We start from the raw sequence: 26782 nt of genomic DNA on the forward strand, positions 1-26782 counted from the left end.
TGCAATTACTCCAGGGCTGATGTGGAGCTGTCCTATCTGGAGCAGAGCATGACAGGACAAATTAGTCTGAGATCTGTCAGCCTATTTTTGAGTTTTATTTTAACTCTTGGAAATCTTAAGATGACCATCTGATTTGGTTAATGCTTCTCTGAAACTGTCCTTCAAATCTGCCACTCTTTCTGCCTCATTCATTATTTCCTTGTAAAACTCAACTGGCCTTCTCATTCATTACCCTGCACATTATTTAACAATTCTATAGTATCAATGGCCAACTGCTGAACTTAACAGTAGAGGATCAACTTGAGAGGGAGCAGAGGAGTGATAAATGCATTCCCCTTATTATCATAAAGTTGGAAAATTATGACCATATGCATGGACCGAGCCAGAAGGGCAGAGATTTCCCTTTGTCTCCTTATTATTCACCCATTGTGCTGTTCTAAGTTCCTTTAGTGGTCAAAGGGTGACAGAAGCAATACATTAAGCCTTTGCTGTAAAATGTTATCTAAAGGCAAAAAGTGGACCTGCAGGACAGATAGAATTCTACACTGAGCCATGGGATTTATGATACAATTCTATAACCAAATAAAAAATATCTGTGACTACATTTATGTGAAGCAATGGTGCCATTCTTTGGCTGGTTTAGGTAATCACAGGTGCACATTCTTTGTCATACTAGAGATATATCCCAGTAGACATTTTGGGATCTGTTTTAAATTTAAACTGGAAGTTCCAAGACAGATTTGGAAATTCTTTTCAAATTTTATTTTTCAGAGGAAAATACACATTGTGGAAAAATACTAAAAAAAAATATTGCCACTCAAAAATAGTGCGCTACATGTATAAATATAAAAACATACACCTTTGGTTTCTATATATTACTTTTTTCGATGCTCTGTGTGTGCATTGGGCCCATGTAAAGAGAAACATATAAATAAAATTCAAAATGTGAGAAAGGAAGTTTAGCAATGTGCACATGTGGCAGACAAAGCTTAAGTACAGAAGATCAGAGGGTTTGAAGTTGAAATTCAATATTGGATAAGTTACACCATGATAAAATGGTTGCAATACTATTTTTAAACATGCAAATTGATTATCTGGATGTATCAGCTATTCCTGTTTCAAAGAAAAACACTTTGGGTATTTTGACCAACATTGAGAAATAATTTTTCTTCCTTTATAATTTCAATTAATATGCCTGCCTTTCCATCAATGTGAATTTTCTACCATTACCTAATGCAGGCAATGACACTGTGCTGTCTGAATTTATTTTTTCATTTCCACGAGGTAGGACAGAAAGAATTTGGAGTTATTTCTGTATTACCCAGAAAGAGGCCAGCCTGTGAAATATTATAAAGATTAGCCAGCTATATAGCCGAATGAAGAAAAAAATTCAACATTCCTCATGGGAAACCAGTCATTTAGCTTTTCTCCTCGCTTCTACTTCTTTCCCCTCTCCCTCTGGCCTGCTAGGCATGAGTGTATCAGGGAACTTCTAGCTTATACTCCTGTCGCAGCAACTTGGTCAAGATGACTATCTTCAACAGGAAGCCAGTAGTTGAGGTGGACTTTTGCTTGTGTTATTCCTGAGAGCTGTGCTGTCTAATACAGTGGCCACTAGCCACAAGTGGCTACTGAAAATTGAAGGGTGCTAAAAGAAATCATAGATAACACAAACAAATGGAAACACATCCCATGGTCATGGATGGGAAGAATCAATATTGTGAAAATGACCATACTGCCCAAAGCAATCTGCAGTTTCAATGTAATTCCCATCAAAAATACCATCATCATTCTTCACAGAACTAGAAAAAAACAATCCTGAAATTCATATGAAACAAAAAAAGCCCGAATAGCCAAAGCAATTCTAAACAAAAAGAACAAACCTGGAGGCATCACATTACCTGATTTCAAATTATACTACAAGGCTGTAGTTCCCAAAACAGCATGGTACCTGGTATAAAAATAGGCATGTAGACCAGTGGGATGGAATAGAGAACACAGAAATAAAGCCAAATACTTACAGCCAACTGATTTTCAACAAAGCATACAAAAATATAAATTGGAAAAGGACACCCTACTCAATAAATGCTGCTGGGAAACTGGCAAGCCACATATAGAAAAATGAAACTTCATCCCTATCTCATATTATACAAAAATCAAACCAAGATAGGCCAAAGACTTAAATTTAAGACCTAAATCATAAAAATTCTGGAGGATAACATTGGAAAAACTCTTCTGGACATTGGCTTAGGCAAAGAATTCATGACTAAGACCCCAAAGAAATACAACAAAAACAAAAATAAATAAATCTCAATAATCTAAAAAGCTTCTGCACAGCAAAAGAAATAGCAGGGTAAACAGACATGCCACAGAGTAGAAGAAAACATTTACAAACTATGCAACCAAGAAAGGACTAGTATCTAGAATTTACAAGGAATTCAAACAATCAGCAATAAAAAAACAGAGTCCCATCAAAAAGTGGGCAAAGGACATGAATAGACATTTCTCAAAAGAAGATAGACAAGCAGCCAACAAATGTGAAAAAAAATGCCCAACATCACTAATCATCAGGGAAATGCAAATTAAACCCACCATGAGATACCACCTTACTCCTACAGGAATGACCATAATTAAAAAGTGAAAAAGCAATAGAGGTTGGCATGGATGTGGTGAAGAAGGAACGCTATTACACTGCTGGTGGGAATGTTAAACGAGTGCAATCTCTATGGAAAACAGCATGGAGATTCCTTAAAGAATTAAAAGTAGGCTGGGCACGGTGGCTCACCCCTGTAATCCCAGCACTTTGGGAGGCCGAGGTGGGTGGATGACAAGGTCAGGAGTTCAAGACCAGCCTGGCCAATATGGTAAAACCCGGCTCTACTAAAAATACAAAAATTAGCCGGGCGTGGTGGTGGGCGCATAGTCCCAGGTACTCGGGAGGCTAAGGCAGAGAATTGCTTGAACCCAGGAGTCGAAGTTTGCAGTGAGCCAAGATGGTGCCGCTGCACTCCAGCCTGGGCAACAGAGTGAGACTCCATGTCAAACAAAACAAAATAAAAAAAGAATTAAAAGTAGAACTATCATTTGATCCAGCAGTCCCATTACTTGGTATCTACTCAAAGGAAAAGAAGTCGTTATTTGAAAAAGACACATGCACACACATGTTTATAGCAGCACAATTCACAATCACAAAGATATGGGAACCAACCTAAGTGCCCATTGAACAACAAGTGGATAAAGAAAATATTTTATATATATATATATTTTATCTATAATATATATTATATATTTTATATATATATTTTATCTATAATATATATTATATATTATATATATATTTTATATATTTTATATATATATTTTATATATTTATTTTATATATATTTTATATATAATATACATATATTTCATATATATTTTATATATAATATACATATATTTCATATATATTTTATATATAATATACATATATTTCATATATATATTTTATATGTAATATACATATATTTCATATATATATTTTATATGTAATATACATATATTTTATATATATACACACACACACCCCCCGTAGAATACTACTCAGCCATAAAAAGAAACAAAATAATATATTTTCCAGCAACTTGGATGGAGCTGGAGGCCATTATTCTAAGTAAAGTAATTCAGGAACGGAAGACCAAATATTATTATGTTCTCACTTACAAGTGGGAGCTAAGCCATGGAGATACAAAGTCATGAGTGATATAACAGACTTTGGGGACCTGTGGAGGAGGGTTAGGAGGAGGGTGAGGGATAAAAGGCTACATATTGGGTAGCGTGTACACTGCTTGAGTGACAGGTGCAGTAAAATCTTAGAGATCACCACTAAACAACTTATCAATGTAACAAAAAGCCACCCGTACCCCAAAAACTATTGAAATAAAAAATTGAAGGGTGGCTAGTTTGATTAGAGATGTGCTATAGATGATTGGGCTTCTGAAGACTCTGTATGAAAGAATGGATATAAAATATTTCTGTAATAATTTTTAAAAATATTGACTATAGTTTGAAATGTTAACATTTTAGATATACTGGGTTAATAAAGTATATTATTAAATTAAATTTCACTTTTTTCAGTTTTTAAAACGTGGCTACTAAAATTTTTTAAATTTTAAATTATATATGTGGCTAATATTATATTGCTGTCAGACAGTATTGCCTTAGAATACAGTGTAGTAATTTCTCTTTTTACCTAATTAGTAAGAATGGAGTCCTCTCTTGCCCCAATTTTTATTCTTGTATTAGACAAATCTTTAAAACTCACACTCAACATTCAGGGCTTAGATGCATTCCTTTATACTATGCACATAGGAAACAGAATGTTCTACTTACCCCCTTTGGTCTATCTAACTCTCCAAGTCTTCCTTTAAGAGCAATTAGTTGCTAAAATAGAAATCTGCTCTAATATTTTATTAAAAGTTAGATTTATAAACCTGTGACCAAATGTTTTGTGCATATAAATTATGCATTCTGAAGAAGGCATATGCCCTGGTTCCACAAGTGTCCTGTAAAGCAGAACTTTCCAACAAGTAACCTCAGCAATGAGTTGCAGATTTGCAGCCCCCAGGAGTCCAGGAAGGGCCTAGGGTGGCTGACATCCTGGTTCAGTAAGTTCTAGTTATGAGCAATATTCAGATGATCCATGTATAGATGGCCTGAAAGCACCCAAATATGAGAGAAGGCCCAATAATGCCTGCAGCCATCAGACAATCTGAATAGTCTTTCTTCCTGGGTAAGGAAGTGTTCTACACATGGTCATCTATTCAGGACTTAGGTTCAGATTGTGCTAGTTGTACTAGAAAAGCAGATCAGGTCTCCAACACCCAAAAATCATGGCACACAGGCTTTAGGGGGAGGATATTTTTACGAGAACTCTTAGTAGACCAAGCTGTGACTAGCAGCCTCAATCTCTGTCTTCACATATATGGATACTTATATCTATTTTTGATATGTATAATCTTCTAATAATGTTTAAGCTTCATCTTAGTCCATTTTGTGCTACAATAACAGCATAGCAGGGCTGGGTAATTCATAAAGAAAATAAATTTATTTGGCTCATGATTCTGGAGGCTGGGAAGTCCAAGGTTGAGATGATGAATCTGGCGAGAGCCTTCTTGCTGCATCACAACACGGTGAAAGGCATCACATGGGCGAGAGAGAGCGGAGGCAGAATTTGTTTTTATAACAAACCCAATCTTCAAATAACTAATGCATCCCCTCAGTAATGACATTAATCCTTCTGCCCTTACGACCTATTCATCTCTCAAATTTCCCACCTTTCAACACTATTGCATTGGGTATTAAGTTTCCAACATATGAACTTTGAGGAGACATTCAAACCATAGCAAGATTCTTGTATGTTGACTGCTTTAATAATGCATACTCATTCTGAGTCCTAGTTTGAAATATTTTTTATAAAACTCAATTGGAGTAAAAAATGTTTTGCCTTTAGAAATGCCAATAGTACATTTATCAGTGAAAGACAAGAAGGAGTTCTTCAAGCTTAAAAGCTACTATAAAATATAACTGAAGTGTTTCACTGGAAATTTGAAAAGAATTCATTTACAAATTCAACATTAAATATTTTCCCTAATGCTTTGTATTATTATAACTATATAATGTTAAGAGAATGTAATGCTTTTTTTTCCAAAAGGAGTTTTATAGACACTCTTAAATCCCTCTGGATTCTAGTGAGCCATGCAGATATTGTCATTTTCTCTGTATGCTATGACTAGAAAAGCATGGGGAAGCCCTGAAGCAAGGCATGTTTCTTACTTGCCTTACATCTATAGTATCAGCTACTGATAACTTATGGACTAACATTGCTCATCTCACTTCATTTACTAATGAATTAAAGCTTCTTTCTCCCATGAGAAATTATAAAATAACAAATGAGCCAGTAAGTACCAAAAACAATTATAAGTAAGATATAGGAATAAGTATCTACTATTATCTATCAACTGCTCCTCCCAGAACCCTGGCCCTAGGAATGCTGGGATACTGGACTTTAGCATTTCTGTTTGATAGACAGTCACTCCTTTGCCCACCTCTCATTTCTCTTGTCTGCTCTTCTGCCATATGCTTATGTCTTCTCTTTTCAGTCTTGTATTTATTGCAGAGAGTCTCCAGAGTCTCTTTTCAAATGCTTAAAAGAAATTTAATATAGAGAAACTTTCTTAGTTTATACAAACTACAGAGTCTAGGAATGCATACTATTTGTGAAAATCGTAATAAGCAAGAATATGTACAAGAGAATATACAGTTCTTTCTAAAACTCTCCCCAATGTCATACTGATTGCCCAGGTAATCTCCCCCTGACCTTTGTTTCTGATAATAATAAAATTTTATCTTAGCTGCTCAGATTTCATCAACTGCAATTTATTGAACAATGGATATATAACCCCACAGGTGTGAAAAATATTGGAAACAACTTTAAAAATAAACTTCTCATGAAGAATTCATGTTTTTTACTAGTTCTGTACTTACCTCTTTTAAATAGTTTTTTAACTATATTTCATCAATATAAAGAGTGTAATGTTAAAAGAAACAAAATTTCTGATTGGAGAGTTGAGGCTAGAGTTTCATTTACTGGAACACTTCAAGCAGAAGGTTGGGCCACTGTATCAACAAGGACTGAAGGATTAAGAGAGCCTTTCAGAATTTCTTTGGGAACTTGATGCATGTAGACAGATTACTTTCATTTCTGCCATCACCCTAGTCCAAACCACTATCATGTTGGACAACTGCAATATTGACCTAGCCTGTCTTCTTGCTTCTGTTCTTTTCAATGTATCACCTATTTTTCACAGAATAGCCAGTTACAACATGATGTTCTTCTCCTTAATGTGATACACAGTCTTACATCTTCAGTCCTGATCATCTTCTATTCTTGTCCCTGCTCACTATGGTTCAGCCACATTGTGCTTCTTGCTCTTTCTCAGCCACTCTTAGTTCTGTACAGACTTAGGATCTTTGCACTGGCTATTATTATCATCTATTAGATCTTTTCCATCTACCTTGATCTATACAAGGCTAGCTTTTTCATATTGACCATATGCCAGCTCAAATGTCACCTGACCATGCTACTTGCAATAGCACCCCTATGCAAAAACCCTCTCAGCCTCCTATTTCTATTCTTTATAGCACTATAATGTTTTATATTTGTTTATATACATGTATGCATTTATGTGCATTTTCCCATAATGACAGGAATGCTATCTCTTATTTCGATATTATATTTGCAGCATTACAGCAATGAGTAGCACTAATTGATTAATAATTCTTACCAAAAACAAATAATGGTTCTAATATATATCTAAAAACCAATGAGAAAATGATTTTCCATTTTAAGCATATGAGTTGTTATCAAGTAAAATTACCAAGATAACTGAAAATCTCTCTTTGGCAACTGTCTACCTCATCTAATTCTTCCTCTTCTCTCCCTCCCAGGCACTGGAGCTATTTTTGTGTTAGGGCAAATCTAGCTTGGTAACACTTCAGCCAAATCTTTGCTATAAAATATCTCATGGCCCAATATTTCTTTTCTTTTCTCCTCTGCTTAAAATAAAAATATCCATTTAATCAGTACCCATAATTTACAGCAAAGGGGAAGGAGGGAAGCAATTTGCTTAAACCTCACCCTTCATGGGCATGTCACATTTGAAAAAGAAACTTACTGATACAGATATTTTCCCTAATAGGAAAAATATATGGATGGGTATTTTTGAGTATGCCTGATTCCCACATGTCTTAGTCTTGAGTTAGAAGTAAAGGATTTAGGAATTTGGCATCTTGCGTCAGAAAGATCACCAAAATCTTGCTTAAAGCATACCAACCTACATTAATCCCTAATGAAAGTATCATGCAAGATTTCACTCTTCCTTTTAAATTAGTCATGCATGCCTCACCAATCTTCCCTTTCTATAACAATTATATTGGTAAGTTTGATCTGAAAAAAACACATACACTATATTAAATAATCAGTTGATCAAAAGCAACATTGGTTGTATATTAACATTTTATTCACATGCATTATGCCTATGCAACCTTGGCATGTTTGTATCAGAATTCCACTAGCAGAGTTTTGCTTTTGATCTGTGAGCTATTAGAAGCGCTGTTACTACAGATGAAAGGAGTTAGAACGTTCTATATCATAACACAGTGCGATCAGTAATTCACAGAGCAGGTAATTTGCAATGACTTGCCAAGCCTTTGATTGCACAGGGTTTATGGCTATCAGCAGTTTCCCCTTTCAAATTTGTATGGTTCCATACTTCCTTTTTGACCTCTTTTTCATCATTTATGGTCCAATTTGGTAGTGAAAAAACATAACTGCTTGCTTAGCGCATGGCTGTCATTCAAACCCCGGTGACTTACTGAGCACTTTGACATTTGTGATGATGAAAAAAACATTAAGCAGGTGTACAGAACACTAACCAGGTTCCTGAAACAATGCTTTATGGGATTCACAATGTACCTCTTGGCTATAAAATGATTCAGACTTGATTTTCTCTATCAATTTAATCTCAGTGTTCAAATTCTCATTCAAAGAAGGAGGCAAAGTTTTCACTAAAATTGAACTTAAATAAAATTCCCAATAATAATATAGGATCTCATAGGAACAATTGGAAGGGCAGTGATTGCTTGCCACTAAAATAATATGAAAGTAGGGCTCATATGTCTACTTTGAAGTTATGCAATTAGGGGTACTACTTGATACTGGACTATATAAAATTTAAGCCCTATAAAATGTCTTTAGCAATGAAAACTTACAGCTAAATGGCATGATTCAGCCCCTAAGCTGTCTGAGTTGTATGTACACCACGTGAAGTAACATCATATTATTTTGTGGAGGTTTTTCTTTGCACATTAAAATTGGTCATCTGTTATACAGGTGTGCAGCACATCTTGGCGTGGATTAGTCTGCTCTCATGTGCAGTTTGTCTGGAAGATGTGGAAACCTGCAAAATTCAACATAATCCAGGTCCCCAATTAGTGTTTGAGGAAGCACTCAAAGTTGGTACCACTGAGCACAGGGAACAAGCTTTCAGTGATTTCCTTGTTACCAGCATCCAAACCTGGTTACTGTTAGATGCTGCAGAATCCATCATTCAGGCTCAGAATCATTTTTGATTTAAAATGGCAAAAATGTTACAGACTCACACATACTTAACAAAATCAAGATTGTTTTCAGGATCATCCATTTCCTGTCATCATTACAGCGTTACTGACAAAAAAAAAATACCTTTGTCAATAATACAGGGCAGACAAAACATTGTACTTTTACCTTCTGGATATTTAACATAATCAAGAAATCATTTGAAAAATTCTAAACCTAGAATAGACAATTTTGAATCATTTTATGTTTGAAAGTGATGACTTCTAATAGCATAAAAGTTGCACCCATTTACATATAATGCAGAAATACTTTCTTGGCATAGGAGTTCTGGAAGAGTAGCTGGAAATAGAAGCTAAGTTGGAAGATATGATAATGGCAGCTTCACTTGTCCTTACCATCTTGTTATTTTATTGTAACATTTTTATCTCCTTTCTATACATACCCATTTCATATTCAACGCCATGAGCACTTACCATCTTCTTTCCCTGTGTCAAATGTGTGGGGCAGAGAGCAATGACATGAATGAGACTAAGATAGGAAGTTCAGTTTAAAAACAACGCAACAGCGATGCTTTATGAGTTTTACGGTGATGGCAAGAAATTTTATATCTGCTGTGTCCCTCAGGCTGGTTGTAATTTCAGTGTAGAGTGGAGCTGTTCCTGAGAAATTATTGATCTTGACTTTTACTAGGCCTGCAGTAAAGCAAAGGTAACAAATAATGTCATGCTTGAAGTTAGTGAAAAAATATTTGCAGTCATGGTTGTAAGTTGGGACGAAACTTGGAAGCACTGAACCCAAACCCAAAAGCACCCTGACTTTTTTCAGTTTCACGTCATATTTTTATTTGTTTAGTTTTACTGATGAGATTTTTAGGTTAGTTAACTAGTACTTCCTCTTAGCCTATCTTGATACTTTACCAAGTCCTACCTAAAAACCCAGCCTTGTTTTGTGTACACGTGCTGACAACTACTTAGATGCAGCACTGCTTATTTATTGCAACCTTTGCCTGTGCTTTCATCTTTCAAAGACTTTGTTTGATCCCTTGGTATAGGTTATTTAGAAAAATGAATGAATTGATGAGGTATAACTTTGTAGGAAATAGCGTAAGTGTCTCATAAAAGAAGTGCAAATGTAAACCAAAGAAGAGACAACAGTTTCTTTTTGGGGGTGTGTGTGTGTGTGTGTGTGTGTACAAAGCTGTTATATTATGTTTCTTTTCTTTACAAGTTCATGCATCTTTGGCTACAGTTATATATTTGCATTATAATGTGGGGTCTGAATGAATTCTTGCCAAAAGTGCAAATACCAAGGAAAATCATTTCAGTTTATGAAATTACACTTAGCAGGTTTATTTGTTCTCTCTCAACTTGAAACCCACAAGTTTTTATTAAGGCTATGGTTCATATTTCAAATAGCAAGAAATCTTCAGGTCTCTCCCTTTTCTTCCCCCTCAAAATAAATCTACAAAGCACCTGGATTTAGAAGAACAACATGGATATATTGACCATTAACTCTGAAAACTAGCAAACACTTCCATAATAAAAATAAATAGTGTGTACTGTAATCGATGAGGAGGCAACATCCCACATTGTTTATTGATTCATAAGGTTAAGATTAAAGTGGGATTCTTGCCTGTGTTTATCAACAGTTTTTTTTTTTTTTTTTTTTTTTTTTAAGCAGTAAGTGAACCTGGAATCTCACAAACCAATCAATAAAGTTTAAAAGCTTCAGTGAATCTAACCCATAACAGGTCCTTGTTTGGAGAACATGCTCAAGAAACACATGTGCCTTTAAGAGGTCTTGAAAGACTTTACACTCATGGACCATTACCATTTCCAAACACCCTGCAGCATTACCAGCCCAACATATGCTGACTGTATATCACTGTGACCCTCTCACTAAAGCTCTTTTGACTGGAGTGCTTTTAATACCCACTTTCTCAGCTGAGCTCAGGAGTGATTTGTTTTACATGCCACATTAATCCTTTCCACATTTTCTGGATGAGGCAACCACAATTCCACTTGTGAGGTGTTTCTAAAACACAGTTATAGGAATAAAGCAGCAGGGTCCCAGACTTGACAACTTCCCTCTAGGCAGCTGACAAAGTGGGCTATCGTGCCTTGGTTTAACTCTTCAAACAAGCAATTGTGCCCAGCCACTAGGGTGGGCCAGCCTTCTAGGCCGGTAGGAGGCCCCTTTTATCGTAGGCAATTTACTCTCAATTAAAACGCTGTAGGAATCGTCATAGACCTAATGCTTTATTGATACTAATACATATTAGTAAAATTAAGATCAAGAATAAACTAAAAAGAGCAGTAGAACCAAAAATACATAAAACACAGCTGAGTAAAACCAAAGAAAGTTCATCCATCAAACCTTCACAATAGTAGGAAGAGAGCTTTTTCTTACTTAATGCCTGGGCAATTAGTGTTCAAAGCACAGGCTTTTATTATGTGGTAATTTTACAGTTTTACCTTAAAGGTAACTTCCCCCCCCCAATATATTCCAAAACCAATGAATTTCCGATGCATGCATTTATGAACTTTTCTACATTTTTAATTTAATTGAATATAAGTAACGTAGGTTTTTAAAATTTCAAGTTGTCAACAAGGCTAACCGATTGAACTAACCAATTGTTTAAAGAAATGTTTTTACATGTCAGCACTCAGCTGATTTTATTAACTTGTTAGTATTATGCTCCCAATTTTATGTGTTAAAATCTAACTGTACAAGCAACTTGAGGCCTAAAATTATGCCTTTATCCAATCCTAATTTATTGTTCTTCCCTCATAAATTTTATTTGCAGCTTCTATGGTCTGAAAAAAGCAATAAATCAGAATGAGGTGAGTTTTACATAGTTTAGATTGAGTTCCTTATTTTTGTTTGAAATTAATCCAATCCATTCCTCCTGGTGTCATCATCATGTGGCTAATAGTATGTCTCAAAGCAAGAGATCACTTGAGTCAAAGAGATCTTTTTCTTCTAAAGCAGAGGATGGCAGTTCCACATGCTCAGGTGATTAATCATCTACATAAATTATGTGGGGATTGATGAAATGTTTAGAAAATATTTAGAGATCTGTAAATGAAAAAGTACTCTTCCATTTATCTCTTGTTTCAGATTGTCTTCCTAAGATAATCAGGAATATGATTCTAGCTGTTTTTCTGTAGAAGCATTTTGGAGGACCAATGCACCATGTTTACATTACCATGGTTAAAATCCTAGTTGCTAGACTGCCTGACATACCATAGTGCTCATTAAATATTTGTAAAATGGATGGTGGATTCAAACACACACCTTCACATTCTAAATACCAGTGTAATTTTAAAACAAAAACCACCAACATTTATTTTAGCACTGGAATGCTTACTAAAAATTTTGCTAATTTCACTCAATTATTTAAATTCCTGGTATCCTTTAAAATTAAAAAAAAATTAAGTGAAAGATAAAAGACGCTGATAATGATCTTTCTCTCTATACACACACTCTCTTACACACACACTCCCCACACTTACAAGAGACACTGCTTTAAGAAAATAATGTATTCTCAAATGTAGAAAACAGAACTAATACTTAACAGGTCATTTGCAGAAGTGAGGCCATGTTATACATATATTTAAGAGAAATTGTTTTAATTTTAAAATTATATGTGTTTAGGACTTCAAAATGGTGAGTTTAAATAAATTTATCAACAGTTGATAGAGAACTGTGAATCCATTTAATCTATCTTTGTGTTAAAATAGTTTTATGAAAGTGAATTTTAGTTTTGGGAGCCCTTGTCTCACTATCTAGAATCATCTCAAATGAGAGAAGACTTTTAAGGAAAAAAGTGCCTGAGTGTAAAGTTGACTTCTGCCTTAAACTTTATTTTCAATATGCTGTTTTCAGTATCCAAGAAAACTTTCTAGATTACTTTCTTTCTCTAAATTTATGTTTCTTTAACGGGATCTAGAATTCCTTGGCTGGCTTAGAGAATTGTAAAAACACTGTTTTATACTCTGCTTGGACATTTGCTCAGCTGAGTTTGGGTTCAAATTTAGTTTTATCCACTAAAATTGCCCATTCCTCTCTTGCCATTGGGCATTTTTTCAATCTTAACAAAACCAAGTCCATATTATAGGCCTGCTGGCCAACATTCCAGGTAAATGAATGGTTTTAAAGAAAAATGGTGCTATTTTTCAAAAGCCTGACATTTAAAAAATACAAGTCCAGAATTGAAACCTTCAGTAATTTTTCCATGCCTATATGCTGCAAGAAGCAAATAGTTACACAAATGAATACATCTGGGATTATTTTCAAGCTGTTATTCCCCACCAGGGAAAATATTTAGAAATAAGGCTCAGTCTTTGTGCTGGAACTACAAAGAGGCCAGCCATCTTGATGCTTTTCCAGATCATTTAATGATTTTCCTCATATTGTGTGGTGGCTTTACTGCCCTGTTTCTTATGCCTTCCCATTCGCTGTTGGTAACCATTTATGTTGGGTGTGTTCCAATTTCCAAATCTGTTTTGTGGCATTTATAGCTTGCCGCTAATAAGGCCATTCAGTATTTTAAAAATATAAATATCAAAAAATATATTTTGCCATGGAAATCTAGAGGAAATGATTCAAAATTTAAAAACAGCCTTATTAAAGAATGGCATACCCTACTCTTTAAACTGTTAAGCGAGTGTGATTGTGCTTGAGAGATGGCAATTTGATTCTAGAGTCCAGGAGGTGCATGATTAGGCATGTATGTGTATGTGCATGCATGGTATATATACGTAGACATACACATTATATATATGTAAACATATAAAATGCAGTATGTGTGTGTATATGTTTGTATACATGCACATGTGAAATTACGTATATGATTAAATAATTTGTACAAAAGGCAAGGTAATCCATATATCTTACTTTGCAACCTTTGACTTTTGTAACATAAAACCTCCAAAAAGTTTCCCTCTTGTTGCCCAGGAAAATAATTTGAGGCATCCCTACTTATGAACATCACCTGAGTTATTGCTGTGATGTATGTAATACCCATTACCACCCTTTTTTTTTTTTTTTTTTTTTTTTTTTGAGACAGAGTTTCTCTCTTGTTGCTCAGGCTGGAGTGCAATGGTGTGGTCTTGGCTCACTGCAACTTCCACCTCCCGGTTTCAGGCAATGCACCACCAAGCCCAGCTAATTTTTGTATGTTTAGTAGAGACAGGTTTTTATCATGTTGTTCAGGTTGTTCTCAAAATCCTGATGTCAGGTGATCCAACCACCTTGGCCTCCCAAAGTGCTGGGATTAGCTACTGCGCCCAGATTCCTGGTGTTATTTGTATTACCAGCTTGGATTTTAGATTTTTTGAAGTTGTAGAGTTTTCACCTTCCTGTGTGACTTTGTGTAAAATAAAAATTAGTTGGGCTTTTAAGGTGCATAATTACTGTAGGTCTAGGATACCTAAAATCTCTAGAACTAACTCCAAATTAAACAATAAAACATAAATATTATTAAGGTAGTCTTTTCACTAAACATATTCAAAGAGATCATGTTAAATAGGCATTTATAGCCCATTTTAAATTAAATCTAAATTAAATATTTAACATTAGCTGTTTAACACTTTGATTTAAATGACATGTTTCTCAACCTCAATTAGATTTAGTTCATAGTTTTACTTTAATTTCTTATATTTAAAATGTACCTTACCAAACTAAAAATTTTTATATTATTTTTTCTTTAACTCAAATGGCCAAAGTTTGAGATAAGATAATATAAAATTTTCTTTTTTAATATTATGCTCAAGTATTTCAGATTAAATGTCATAAAATCATATGAGAACAAGGTTTCTTTTTAACATTTTTAATTGGTACATAATTGTACATATTTGTGGGTTACATGTGTTATTTTGATGTGTGCATACAATGTGTAAAATTCAAATCAGGATAATTAAGATATTCATCACCTCAAATATGTATTATTTCATTGTGTTGGAAACATTTCAGATAACTAGCATAGAAGACTTGCAATTCAGAACGTTTCTTCTCAGAAAATCTGAGCAATTAATGTTTAAGAGTGTGCCAATAATGTATACGGTGAGAAATATGGGTTGGTTAACACTATTGTAGCTCATTTATTTTCACATTTGAAGTTCTGTGAAAAGAAAAATTCTCAACCATAGCCAAGGGAGGTGAGGATGAAAAACCTTGTCATTCTATTTTTATGTTACTGAATGAGAAAACAATACCAACTTTAGGATCTGGGCATCAATGAAATTGTTTACAGTGATATTGCACAGATCTACAGAGAAATAAACTAATTTCCCTGAAAATAATTTCAGGCATATCTACTTATGAATGTCACCTGAGTTATTGCTGTGATGCGTGTAAATAGACAATATTTAAGCTCGTGGATATTTATATTTGAACAGAAATTACGTCATATTAATAGGTATTCACATAGATTATAATTAATTAAGCAAAGACACCATGCTTAATTTCACCAGTCAAGTTACCCTTCCTGTTAATAATGTGTTTGTATAGACATCCAAACCGAAAAGAGGTGTTTTTAAATTATCATTTATAATACATTTTAATTTTTCTGATTTTAAGAGTAATAAATGCTCATTAGAATTTATCAATATGAGAGCAGAAATTCAGGGAACCCCTTTAATGTTACCCTTCAAATATAACAAAGGTTTGTATATATGTAAACAGATTAGTGTATACTATTGCTGATTTTTTACTATACACTAACAAAGTAGAGACTGATAGTTCTCATTGTTGTTATGTAAATAATGTTACTATTATCAATTTACAGAAATTATCAAATTTTAAGTCAGGTCCTCCAATTTCTTACTTTTGCTTAATAATTCATGGGCCACTTCTGCTAATACACAGAAATATGCTTTAATACTTTAAATATTGCAGTATATCCTTCTAATAAATAAACTTACTATAATTTGTTTAACCAATTCTTTATTGGTCAAATATTTAGGTTGTTTCTAAATTTTAAATATTAAAAACCATTATTTAATGAACATTCTTTCAAACAGTTTTGTTCACTTGGGCCTATATAGCTATTGTGTAATTTTTGAATTTATCATGATTGGCTCAATGTGTATGAACATTACTCAATTCATGGATGCTACCAAACGCTTTCCAAAAAATTCTAACAACTTACATTGTCATAAAATTGTCAGAGGATGCCTGTTTTTTTTACTCTTATACAATCATAGGTATTGTAGCAACCTCTCTCATTTTTCTTCTTTTCTTTTTAAAATAATGCAAATAGTACATATTCATACAAAAAAACTTCTAGCAACCCAGAACTATATCAAAAAAGATTACAAGGCCATTTTCACCATCCTTCTCTTTGCTCCCCCATGCCCCACACTCACACACTGATCTCACTCTCCTCTCTACTATGCATGCTGTGGATTTCCAAGCATTTCTGTTTGAGCATGTTTCCTTAATATAAATACTACTAATTAGTCATAAATACAATCTTATTCTATATTTTATTCTTCAACATTGTTTTCTTCACTTGAAAATGTATCATGTATATCTTCATGTTACTTTTAATACCTGTGTATTATGTAGTACATATGCTAATTTAGTTCTTTCCTTATTGAACAACGTTTAGGTTATTTTTAGGTTTTATAAATATTTTATTCTTCTCTACCAACAATATAAAATCACTACCTATTATAAAATCTGTACATATTAAGTACATATAGAAATCTTTGCACCTGTGTATTTGTAAAGAATATTTAGAATTGGAATTAGGGGGTCAAAATATGCACAATTGAAGTTTTGATAAATTCTGCCAAGTTTTCTTATTATTGAAAAACATTTTCCAGCCATAGTGCCACAATATTTCATTGTTTGTGCTCATAATATTGTTGTATTTTTGAAATAAATAATCTGATCATATGTTTTTAGGTCATCAAAAGTCTTTGACTCTAAAATGCCATGTCAGGAAATTTGCTAAATTTTCTTTTATGTTGTTCTTTGCTTACTTTATGACTCGTGGAATGTTTTTTCTCTATTATAATTATTGACCATTTGGCTATCATATTTTTTTCTTTCAAATTTTTTAAGTCTTTACCGTTTTGTTTTGCTTGCATAATTTATATTTAAAAATTTTTTTTTCTTGTTTTTGAATTTTGTAACATGCTTAAAAAAGCTTCCCTACCTCAAAGATGAAAGATATTTACAAATTTTTTTTAGTATATTTGTTGTTTTTTACATGTGTAACACTTTGAAGTCAATTTGAGGTTTATTTTAGTTAAAGTAAAAGTAAGTGTTCAGATTTATTTTCCAAGTTTATTTTATTTTTTTCCAAATGCAAGCCAGTTGGCCCACCGTCATTTGATGAATGATCTAGACTACTTAGAAATGCCAACTTTTATGTATATGAATTTCCCATGTGTGCTTGCATCTATTTTTAGATTCTCTATTGTATGCCATTGATATGTTTGTTTCTGCATCAATATCAAATATTTCCAATCACTTTAACTTTATAGTAAAATTTAATGTTATATAGGATTTGTCACACTCATTGCTTTTATTTCAAATAATTTTCTTAGCTTTACTCATGTTTGAGACCAGAGACAAAGGTCTGCTTTCATTAGGAATGCATTGAGTTTTTACATTAACTTAGGAATAACTGATATTTTGAAATCTTCTAAAAAATATACTATTACTATTTGAGATACAATATGTATCTCCATTCAAGATCTCTTTACTGTTCTTCAGTAGATTTTTATAATCATATTCATATGGGTATTAACTATTTTCTAAAATGTTTACTTGTAAGTATATTGTGTTTTTACCAATTTTATAGATGAAATATATATTTTACATTTGGTTACTGTTGGTAGAGAAGAATAATTTATTTTGCTAGTGGCTACTGTATTGAAATGTGTTATAATTTTTAATCTGTATAGTAATTATACTTTTGTATAGATACTATTATACAATCTATAAATAATTAAAGTTCTGTTTCATCCTTTCTTTGTTGGTTTCTTATGCATTTACTGATTTGTTGACTTCTTATGGAAAAATAAAATAATAGTAATGATAACTGATACCCTTATGCTAATTCTAACTCTAGTACTCTTTAAAATTAAACTTTTACCCTAAAGTATATTCTGATTGGTTTGTGATAGGAAAATTATTTTGACTTGTTAAAGACCTATTACATATTTCTGATTTAGTAATGGGTATTGAATCTTATCACATGATTATCCATTTATATTAAGGTGCATGTGCTGTTTTTATTATTTAACATATTAATGTAGTGAAGCTTATTAATAAATTTCCTAATACCAAATATCCTTACTGTTTATGAAAGAAATTCTTAAGTTATTGAAATATATTGTTGGATTTTGTATATCACAATTAGATTATAATATTTTTATTATATGCTATTTTATTAGATGCTATTTTATTAGATTGGATAAACTAAGTCATATTGGAATTTAATTTCCTTTTGGTATGATATAGGCTTCTTTTATGCTTTGAGATACTCACATGACAAGTGATTTTTCCTGTTGTTCCTAAGGGTTTCTACAAACTGTACTTAGGCTCCTTGTGAGCTAGTTCTTTTTTTTTTTTTAACTTTAAGTTCTGGGATACATGTGCAAAACATGCAGGTTTGTTACATAGTTATATATGTACCAGGGTGGTTTGCTGCACCTATCTACCGGCCATCTAGGTTTAAAGCCCCACGTGAATTAACTGTTTGTCCTGATGTGAGCTAGTTCCTTAATAAACTTTTTTGTTTGTTTGTTTGTTTTGTGAGATAGTCTCGCTCTTTTGCCCAGGCTGGAGTGCAGTGGCGCGATCTCGGCTCACTGCAAGCTCCGCCTCCCAGGTTCACGCCATTCTCCTGCCTCAGCCTCCCAAGTAGCTGGGACTACAGGCGCCCGCCACCACGCCCGGCTAATTTTTTTGTATTTTTAGTAGAGATGGGGTTTCACTGTGTTAGCCAGGATGGTCTTGATCTCCTGACCTAGTGATCTGCCCACCTCAACCTCCCAAAGTGCTGGGATTACAGGCGTGAGCCACCTTTAATAAACTTTTTAAGTTCTTTCATAGATATTGTCTCATTCAATTTTTTATGTCTTTAATCAATTTGGTAATTTATACTTTTCACAAAATAATTGATTCATGGTTTCAAAATAATTTTTATGTTACACCGAATTTTCTGTTAGAATTTTAAATATTCTATTTATAAATATTTTTATTCCTTCTTCTCAATATGTGTTCTTATTTTTCTTTTATTTTTCTTGATATTTCTAGTTAATATTTAATCCATTTTATTATGCCCCCACAAAAGAACCAGAGTTGTTTTGTGTATTCAATTCTATTGTTGTTCTTATTTCTGAATAATTAACTCGGCTTTTGTTTTATTAAATCTTCACTTCATTTTCCCTTAGGTTTTATTTCAAAGGTCCATTCAAATTTATTCTCATATCCTGCAAACAAAGCTAAATTTCGGTCGATATATTGTTGCTCAGCTAAAAGAATATTTCTCCTCTGAAACAGAAATATAGAGGCGTTAGTTCTATTGCCTGCAAGAGAAAATTTCAATAGATTTGTTCTTGGAAAAGAATTTTCTATTGCCATGCAAATAGAAAAGGCTTAGAAAGGGTAACATTTAATAATCGAATAATCTTTATTTACATAACATTTCTTTGCAGCAATTGTTGCTAAACTTAAAATATAGAACAAATTTTGTATAATGAATATAAAGTGACAAGATATATAAAAGCACATATATTTTGTATCCTATACAACTGTACTGAATTTATCAATTCTAATAGTTTCTTTTAAGTGGAATCTTTAGCTTTTTCTAGATCTAAGACTGTATAATCAGCAAATGAGGATAATTTGACTTCTTTCATCCCAATTGGGTGCTCTATTTCTTCCTCTTGTTGAAGTGCTTTAGCTAGCAATTCTAGTACTGTGTTAATTACAGTAGTGAAAGTCATCATTTTGTTCCAGATTTTAGGGAAAAGTCTTCCAGTTTTTTCTCACTCAGTATATTATATGTGGGTCTGTCATATATATGGCTTTTATCATGTTGAGGCATGTTCCTTCTATGCCCAGTTTTTTGAGTTTTTATCATGAAGAGGTGCTAAATTTCACTGAATACTTTTCCACCATCAATTGAAATGGTCATACATAAATTACTGGCATTTTTATATGCTAGCAGTGAACAATCTGAAAAAGAAATCAAGAAAGTAATCTCATTTACTATAGCTATAGATAAAATAAAGCACCTAGAATAAATTTAACCAAAAAAGTGAAAGATCTCTACAGTGAAATCTGTAAAACACTGATGAAGTAAATTGAAGGGGACACAAAAAATGGAAAGCCATTCCATGTTCATGGATGAGAAGAATCAATATTGTTAAAATGTCCATACTACCCAAAGCAATCTACAGATTAAATGCAATCCCTATTAAAATACCAATGACATTCTTCATACCCCAGTGGCACCTGGAACCCCGCAAGACAGGAGAACTGCCTCACACAGGAGAGCTCTGGCTGGCATCAGGCCAGTGCCCCTCTAGGATGAAGCTTACAGAGGAAGGAGCAGGCAGCAATCTTTGCTGATCTGCAGCCTCCACTGGTGATACCCAGGTGAATGGGGTCTGGAGTGGACCTCCAACGAACTGCAGCAGACCTGCAGAAGAGGGGCCTGACTGTAAGAAGAAAAACTAACAAACAGAAAGCAACAATAACAGCAGCAACATCAACAAAAAAGACCCCCCCTCAACAAAAACCCCATCCAAAGGTCATCATCCTCAAAGATCAAAGGTAGATAAGTCCATGAAGATGAGGAAACAGCAGCACAAAAGTGCTGAAAATTCCAAAAGCCAGAATGCCTCTTCTCCACCAAATGATCGCAACTCCTCTCCCGCAAGGGAACAAAACTGGACGGAGAATGAGGCTGATGAATTGACAGAAGTAGGCTTCAGAAGGTGGGTAATAACAAACTCCTCTGAGCTAAAGGACCATGTTCTAATCCAATGCAAGGAAGCTAAGAACCTTGATAAAAGGCTTTAGGAACTGCTGACTAGAATAATCAGTTCAGAGAGTAACATAAATGACCTGATGGAGATGAAAAACACAGCACGAGAACTCCGTGAAGCATAGACAAATGTCAGTAGCCAAACAGATCAAGCAGAAGAAAGAATATCACAAATTGAAAACCACCTTGCTGATAAAAAGGCATGCAGACAAGATTAGAGAAAAAAAGAATGAAAAGGAATGAACAAAGCCTCCAAGAAATATGGGACTATGTGAAAAGACCAAATGATTATGCCTATGATTGATTGGTGTACCTGAAAGTGACGGGGAGAATGGAACCAAGTTGGAAAACATACTGCAGGATATTATCCAGGAGAACTTCCCCAACCTAGCAAGACAGGCCAACATTCAAATTCAGGAAATACAGAGAACACTAAGATACTCCACGAGAAGATCAACCCTAAGACACCTAATCTTCAGATTTTCCAAGGTTGAAATGAAAGAAAAACTGTTAAGCGCTGTCAGAGAGAAGAATCAGGTCACCTACAAAGGGAAGCCAATCAGACTAACAGCAGATCACTCTGCAGAAATCCTACAAGCCACAAGAGAGTGGGGGCCAGTATTCAATGTTCTTAAAGAATTTTCAACCCAGAATTTCAAATCCAGCCAAACTGAGCTTCATAAGCAAATGAGGAGTAAAATCCTTTCCAGACAAGAAATGCTGAGGGATTTTTTTGCCACCAGGCCTGTCTTGCAAGAGCTCCTAAAGGAAGCAATAAATATGGAAAGGAAAAACTGGTACCAGTCACTGCAAAACACACCAAAATATAAAGACCAATGACATTATGAAGAAACTGCATCAACTAATGTGCAAAATAACCAGCTAGCATCATGATGACAGGATCAAATTCATATATAACAATATTAAAATGTAAATGGGCTAAATGTCCCAATTAAAAGACAGACTGGCAAATTGAATAAAGAGTCAAGATCCAGCAGTGTGCTGTGTTCAGGAGACCCATCTCATGTGCAAAGACATACATAAGCTCAAAATGAAGAGATTGAAGAATATTTACCAAGCAAATGGAAAGCAAAAAATAGTATGGGTTGCAATGCTAGTCTCTGATAAAAAAGACTTTAAACCAACAAAGATCAAAAAAGACAAAGAAGGGCATTACATAATGGTAAAGGTATCAATGCAACAAGAAGAGCTAACTATCCTAAATATATACACACTCAATACAGGAGCACCCAGATTTATAAAGCAGGTTTTTAGAGACCTACGAAGAGACTTAAGACTCCCACACAATAATAGTGGGATACTTTAACACCCCACCATCAATAATAGACAGATCAATGAGACAGAAAGTTAACAAGGATATTCAGGACTTGAACTCAGCTATGGATAAAGTGGACCTAATAGACATCTACAGAACTCTCCACCCCAAATCAACAGAATATACATTCTTCTCAGTGCCACATGGCACTTATTCTAAAATTGACCACATAATTGTAAATAAAACACTCCTCAGCAAATGCAAAAGTATGGAAATCATAACAGTCTCTGAGACCACAGTGCAATCAAATTAGAACTCAAGATTAAGAAATTCACTCAAAACCACACAACTACATGGAAATTGAACAACATGCTCCTGAATAACTCCTGAGTAAATAATGAAATTAAAGCAGACATCAAGAATTTCTTTGAAATCAGAACGAAGAGACAGTGTACCAGAATCTCTGGGACACAGCTAAAGCAGTGTTAAGAGGGAAATTTATAGCACTAAATGCCTACATCAGAAAGTGGGAAACACCTAAAATCGACTCCCTAACATCACAATTGAAAGAACAAGAGAAGCAAGCACAAACAAATTCAAAAGCTAGCAGAGGACAAGAAATAACTGACATCAGAGCAGAACTGGAGATAGAGACACAACAGACCTTTCAAAAAATCAATCCAGGAGCTGGTTATTGAAAAAATTAACAAAATAGATAGACTGCTGCTAGACTTATAAACAAGAAAAGAGAGAATAACCAAATAGACACAATAAAAAATGATAAAGGGGATATCACCACTGATCCCACAGAAATATATACTACCATCAGTGAATACTATAAACACCTATACACAAATAAACTAGAAAATCCAGAAGAAATGGATAAGTTCCTGGACACATACACCCTCCCAAGACTAAACCAGGAAGAAGTCAAATCCCTGAATTGACCAATAACAAGTTCTGAAATTGAGGCAGTGATTAATAGCCTACCAACCAAAAAAAGCCCAGGACCAGATGGATTAGCAGCCACATTCTACCAGAGGTACAAAGAGAGCTGGTGCCATTCCTTCTGAAAATTTTCCAAACAATTGAGAAAGAAAGATTCCTCCCTAACTCATTTTATGAGGCCAGCATCATCCTGATATCAAAACCTGGAAGAGACACAACAAAAAAAGAAAATGTCAGGTCAATATCCCTGATGACACATCTATGCAAAAATCCTCAACAAAATACTGGTGAACCGAATCCAGCAGCATATCAAAAAGCCTATCTACCACAGTCAAGTCGGCTTCTTCCCTGGGATGCAAGGCTGGTTCAACATACACAAATCAATAAATGTAATCCATCACATAAACAGAATCAATGGCAAAAACCACAGGATCATCTCAATAGATGGAGAAAAGGCCTTTGATAAAATTCAACATCTCTTCATGTTAAAAACTCTCAATAAACTAGGCATTGATGGAGTATATCTGAAAATAATGAGAGCTATTTGTAACAAACCCATAGCCAATGTCATACTGAATGGGCAAAAGCTGGAAGCATTCCCTTTGAAAACCAGCACAAGACAAGGATGCCCTCTCTCACTACTCCTATTTAATGTAGTACTGGAAGTTCTGGCCAGGGCAATCAGACAAGAGAAAGAAATAAAGGATATTCAAATAGGAAGAGAGAAAGTCAAATTGTCTCTGTTTGCAGATTACATGATTGTATATTTAGAAAACCCCATCGTCTCAGCCCAAATACTCCTTAAGCTGATAAGCAACTTCAGCAAAGTCTCAGGATACAAAATCAATGCCCAAAAATCACAAGCATTCCTATACACCAACAATAGACAAGCAGAGACTCCAATCATGAGTGAACTCCCATTCACAATTGCTACAAAGAGAATAAAATACCTAGGAATACATCTTACAAGGGATGTGAAGGACCTTTTCAAGAAGAACTGCAAACCACTGCTCAAAGAAATAAGAGGACACAAATGGAAAAACATTCCATGCTCATGAATAGGAAGAATAAATATCATGAAAATGGCCATACTGCCCAAAGTAGTTTATAGATTCAATGCTATCTCCATCAAGCTACAATAGTAGCTTTTTTTTTTTTTTTTTTTTTTTTAGCAATAGTAGCTTTTTTTTTTTCTAATCTCAGGATTAGAAAAAACTACTTAAAATTTCATATGGAACCAAGAGAGAGCCTGTATAACCAAGACAATCCTAAGAAAAAAGAACAAAGCTGGAGGTATCATGCTACCTGACTTCAAACTCTAGTACAAGTTTACAAGGCTACAATAACCAAAACAGCATTATACTGTTACCAAAACGACATATAGACCAATGGAACAGAACAGAGAACTCAGAAATAACACCACACATCTACAACCGCCTGATCTTTGACAAACCTGACAAAAACAAGCAATGGAGGAAGGATTCCCTATTTAATTAAAGGTGCTGGGAAAACTGGCTAGCCATATGTAGAAAACTGAAACTGGACCCCTTCCTTACACTTTATACAAAAATTAACTCAAGATGGATTAAAGACTTAAATATAAAACCCCAAACCATAAAAACCCTAGAAGAAAACCTAGGCAATACCATTCAGGACACAGGCATGGGCAAGGACTTCATACTAAAACACCGAAAGCAATGGCAACAAAAGCCAAAATTGACAAATGGGATTTAATTAAACGAAAGAGCTTCTGCTCGGAAAACAAACTATCATCAGAGTGAATAGGCAACCTACAGATTTTGCAATCTACCCATCTGACAAAAGTTTAATATCCAGAATCTATGAGGAACTTAAACAAATTTACAAGAAAAAACAAAACCCCATCAAAAAGTGGGCATATGAAAAAAAGCTCAACAACACTGAGTATTAGAGAAATACAAATCAAAACCACAATCAGATACAATCTCATGTCAGTCAGAATGGTGATTATTAAAAAGTCAGGAAACAATAGATGTTGGCGAGGCTGTTGAGAAATAGGAACACTTATACACTGTTGGTAAAAGCGTAAGTTAGTTCAACCATTGTGGAAGACAGTGTGGCAATTTCTCAAGGATCTAGAACCAGAAATACCATTTGACCCAGCAATCCCATTACTGGGTATATACCCAAAGGATTATAAATCATTCTACTATAAAAACACATGCATATGTATGTTTATTGCAGCACTATTTGCAATAGCAAAGACTTGCAACCAACCCAAATGCCCATCAATGATAGACTGGATAAAGAAAATGTGGCACATATACACCATGGAATACTATGCAGCCATAAAAAGAATACTATGTCCTTTGCAGGGACATGGATGAAGCTGGAAGCCATGATTCTCAGCAAATTAATACACAATAAACCGAACACCACATGTTCTCACTCATAAGTGGGAGTTGAACAATGAGAACACATGGACACAGGGAAGGGAACCTCACACACCAGGGCTTGTTGGGGGCTGGGGGCCCAGGAGAGGGAGAGCATTAGGAGAAATACTGAATGCATGTGGAGTTTAAAACCCAGATGACAGATCGATAGGTTTAGCAAACCATCATGGCACATGTATACCTGTGTAACAAACTTGCACATTCTACATGTGTATCCCGGAACTTAAAAAAAAAAAATGATGCTATATGCATTTCAGACCCATGTCATAAAGAAAAGCACTCCCCCCAGCCCACATCAGAAGTAAACAATAATATTTTATATGCTGATTTCTGTGCCCTATATCAACATCTCTGCTTTGATACGTTACAACAAGCAGTGTCAGGTCACTCGTGATTACTATTTTTTTTGGATGACTCTCTCTTAATTATATCGACTTGAGCACATCCTTACCACCAGAGAAATTTAATAGGCCAGCCTACACATCCTCTTGGTATCTAATCCCAAGAATGTGTTCCAGGCTTTGAGGTTTTCGCTTCCTATTCTTAAATGCGTTGGCACTCAAGGCACTTAAACACGCATCAACAAAGGTGCCTGTCTTCTTTGAAGTTATTTTCTGCGGAAATCACAGCCACTGACCAAATGATTTGAAGAGATTAAATTGTGCTTATTTTATGACATTCTAAAACAGCAGGGTTAAATGCTGGGCTGGCTGCCAGCACCACAGCACCCACACTTTCATGTTTGGCTGCCAGATACATCCACCAGAATTGCTCTGGAGGAGAAATGTGCAATGGTGCCATTCTGGAGAGAAGAAATGAGTTTTTTGAGTTTTACGCTTTGACAAATGGATAATTCAAATATATTTTACATGCGTATGAACTATTTTTAAAAATTAAATTGAATTTCAGTTGTTGGAGGGATTGTTTTTCCCTTCTCTTGGAGGAAAGACATT

This window comes from Hylobates moloch, unplaced genomic scaffold (assembly GCF_009828535.3).
Source record: "Hylobates moloch isolate HMO894 unplaced genomic scaffold, HMol_V3 SCAFFOLD_1, whole genome shotgun sequence".
In the NCBI taxonomy this organism is placed as follows: domain Eukaryota; kingdom Metazoa; phylum Chordata; class Mammalia; order Primates; family Hylobatidae; genus Hylobates; species Hylobates moloch.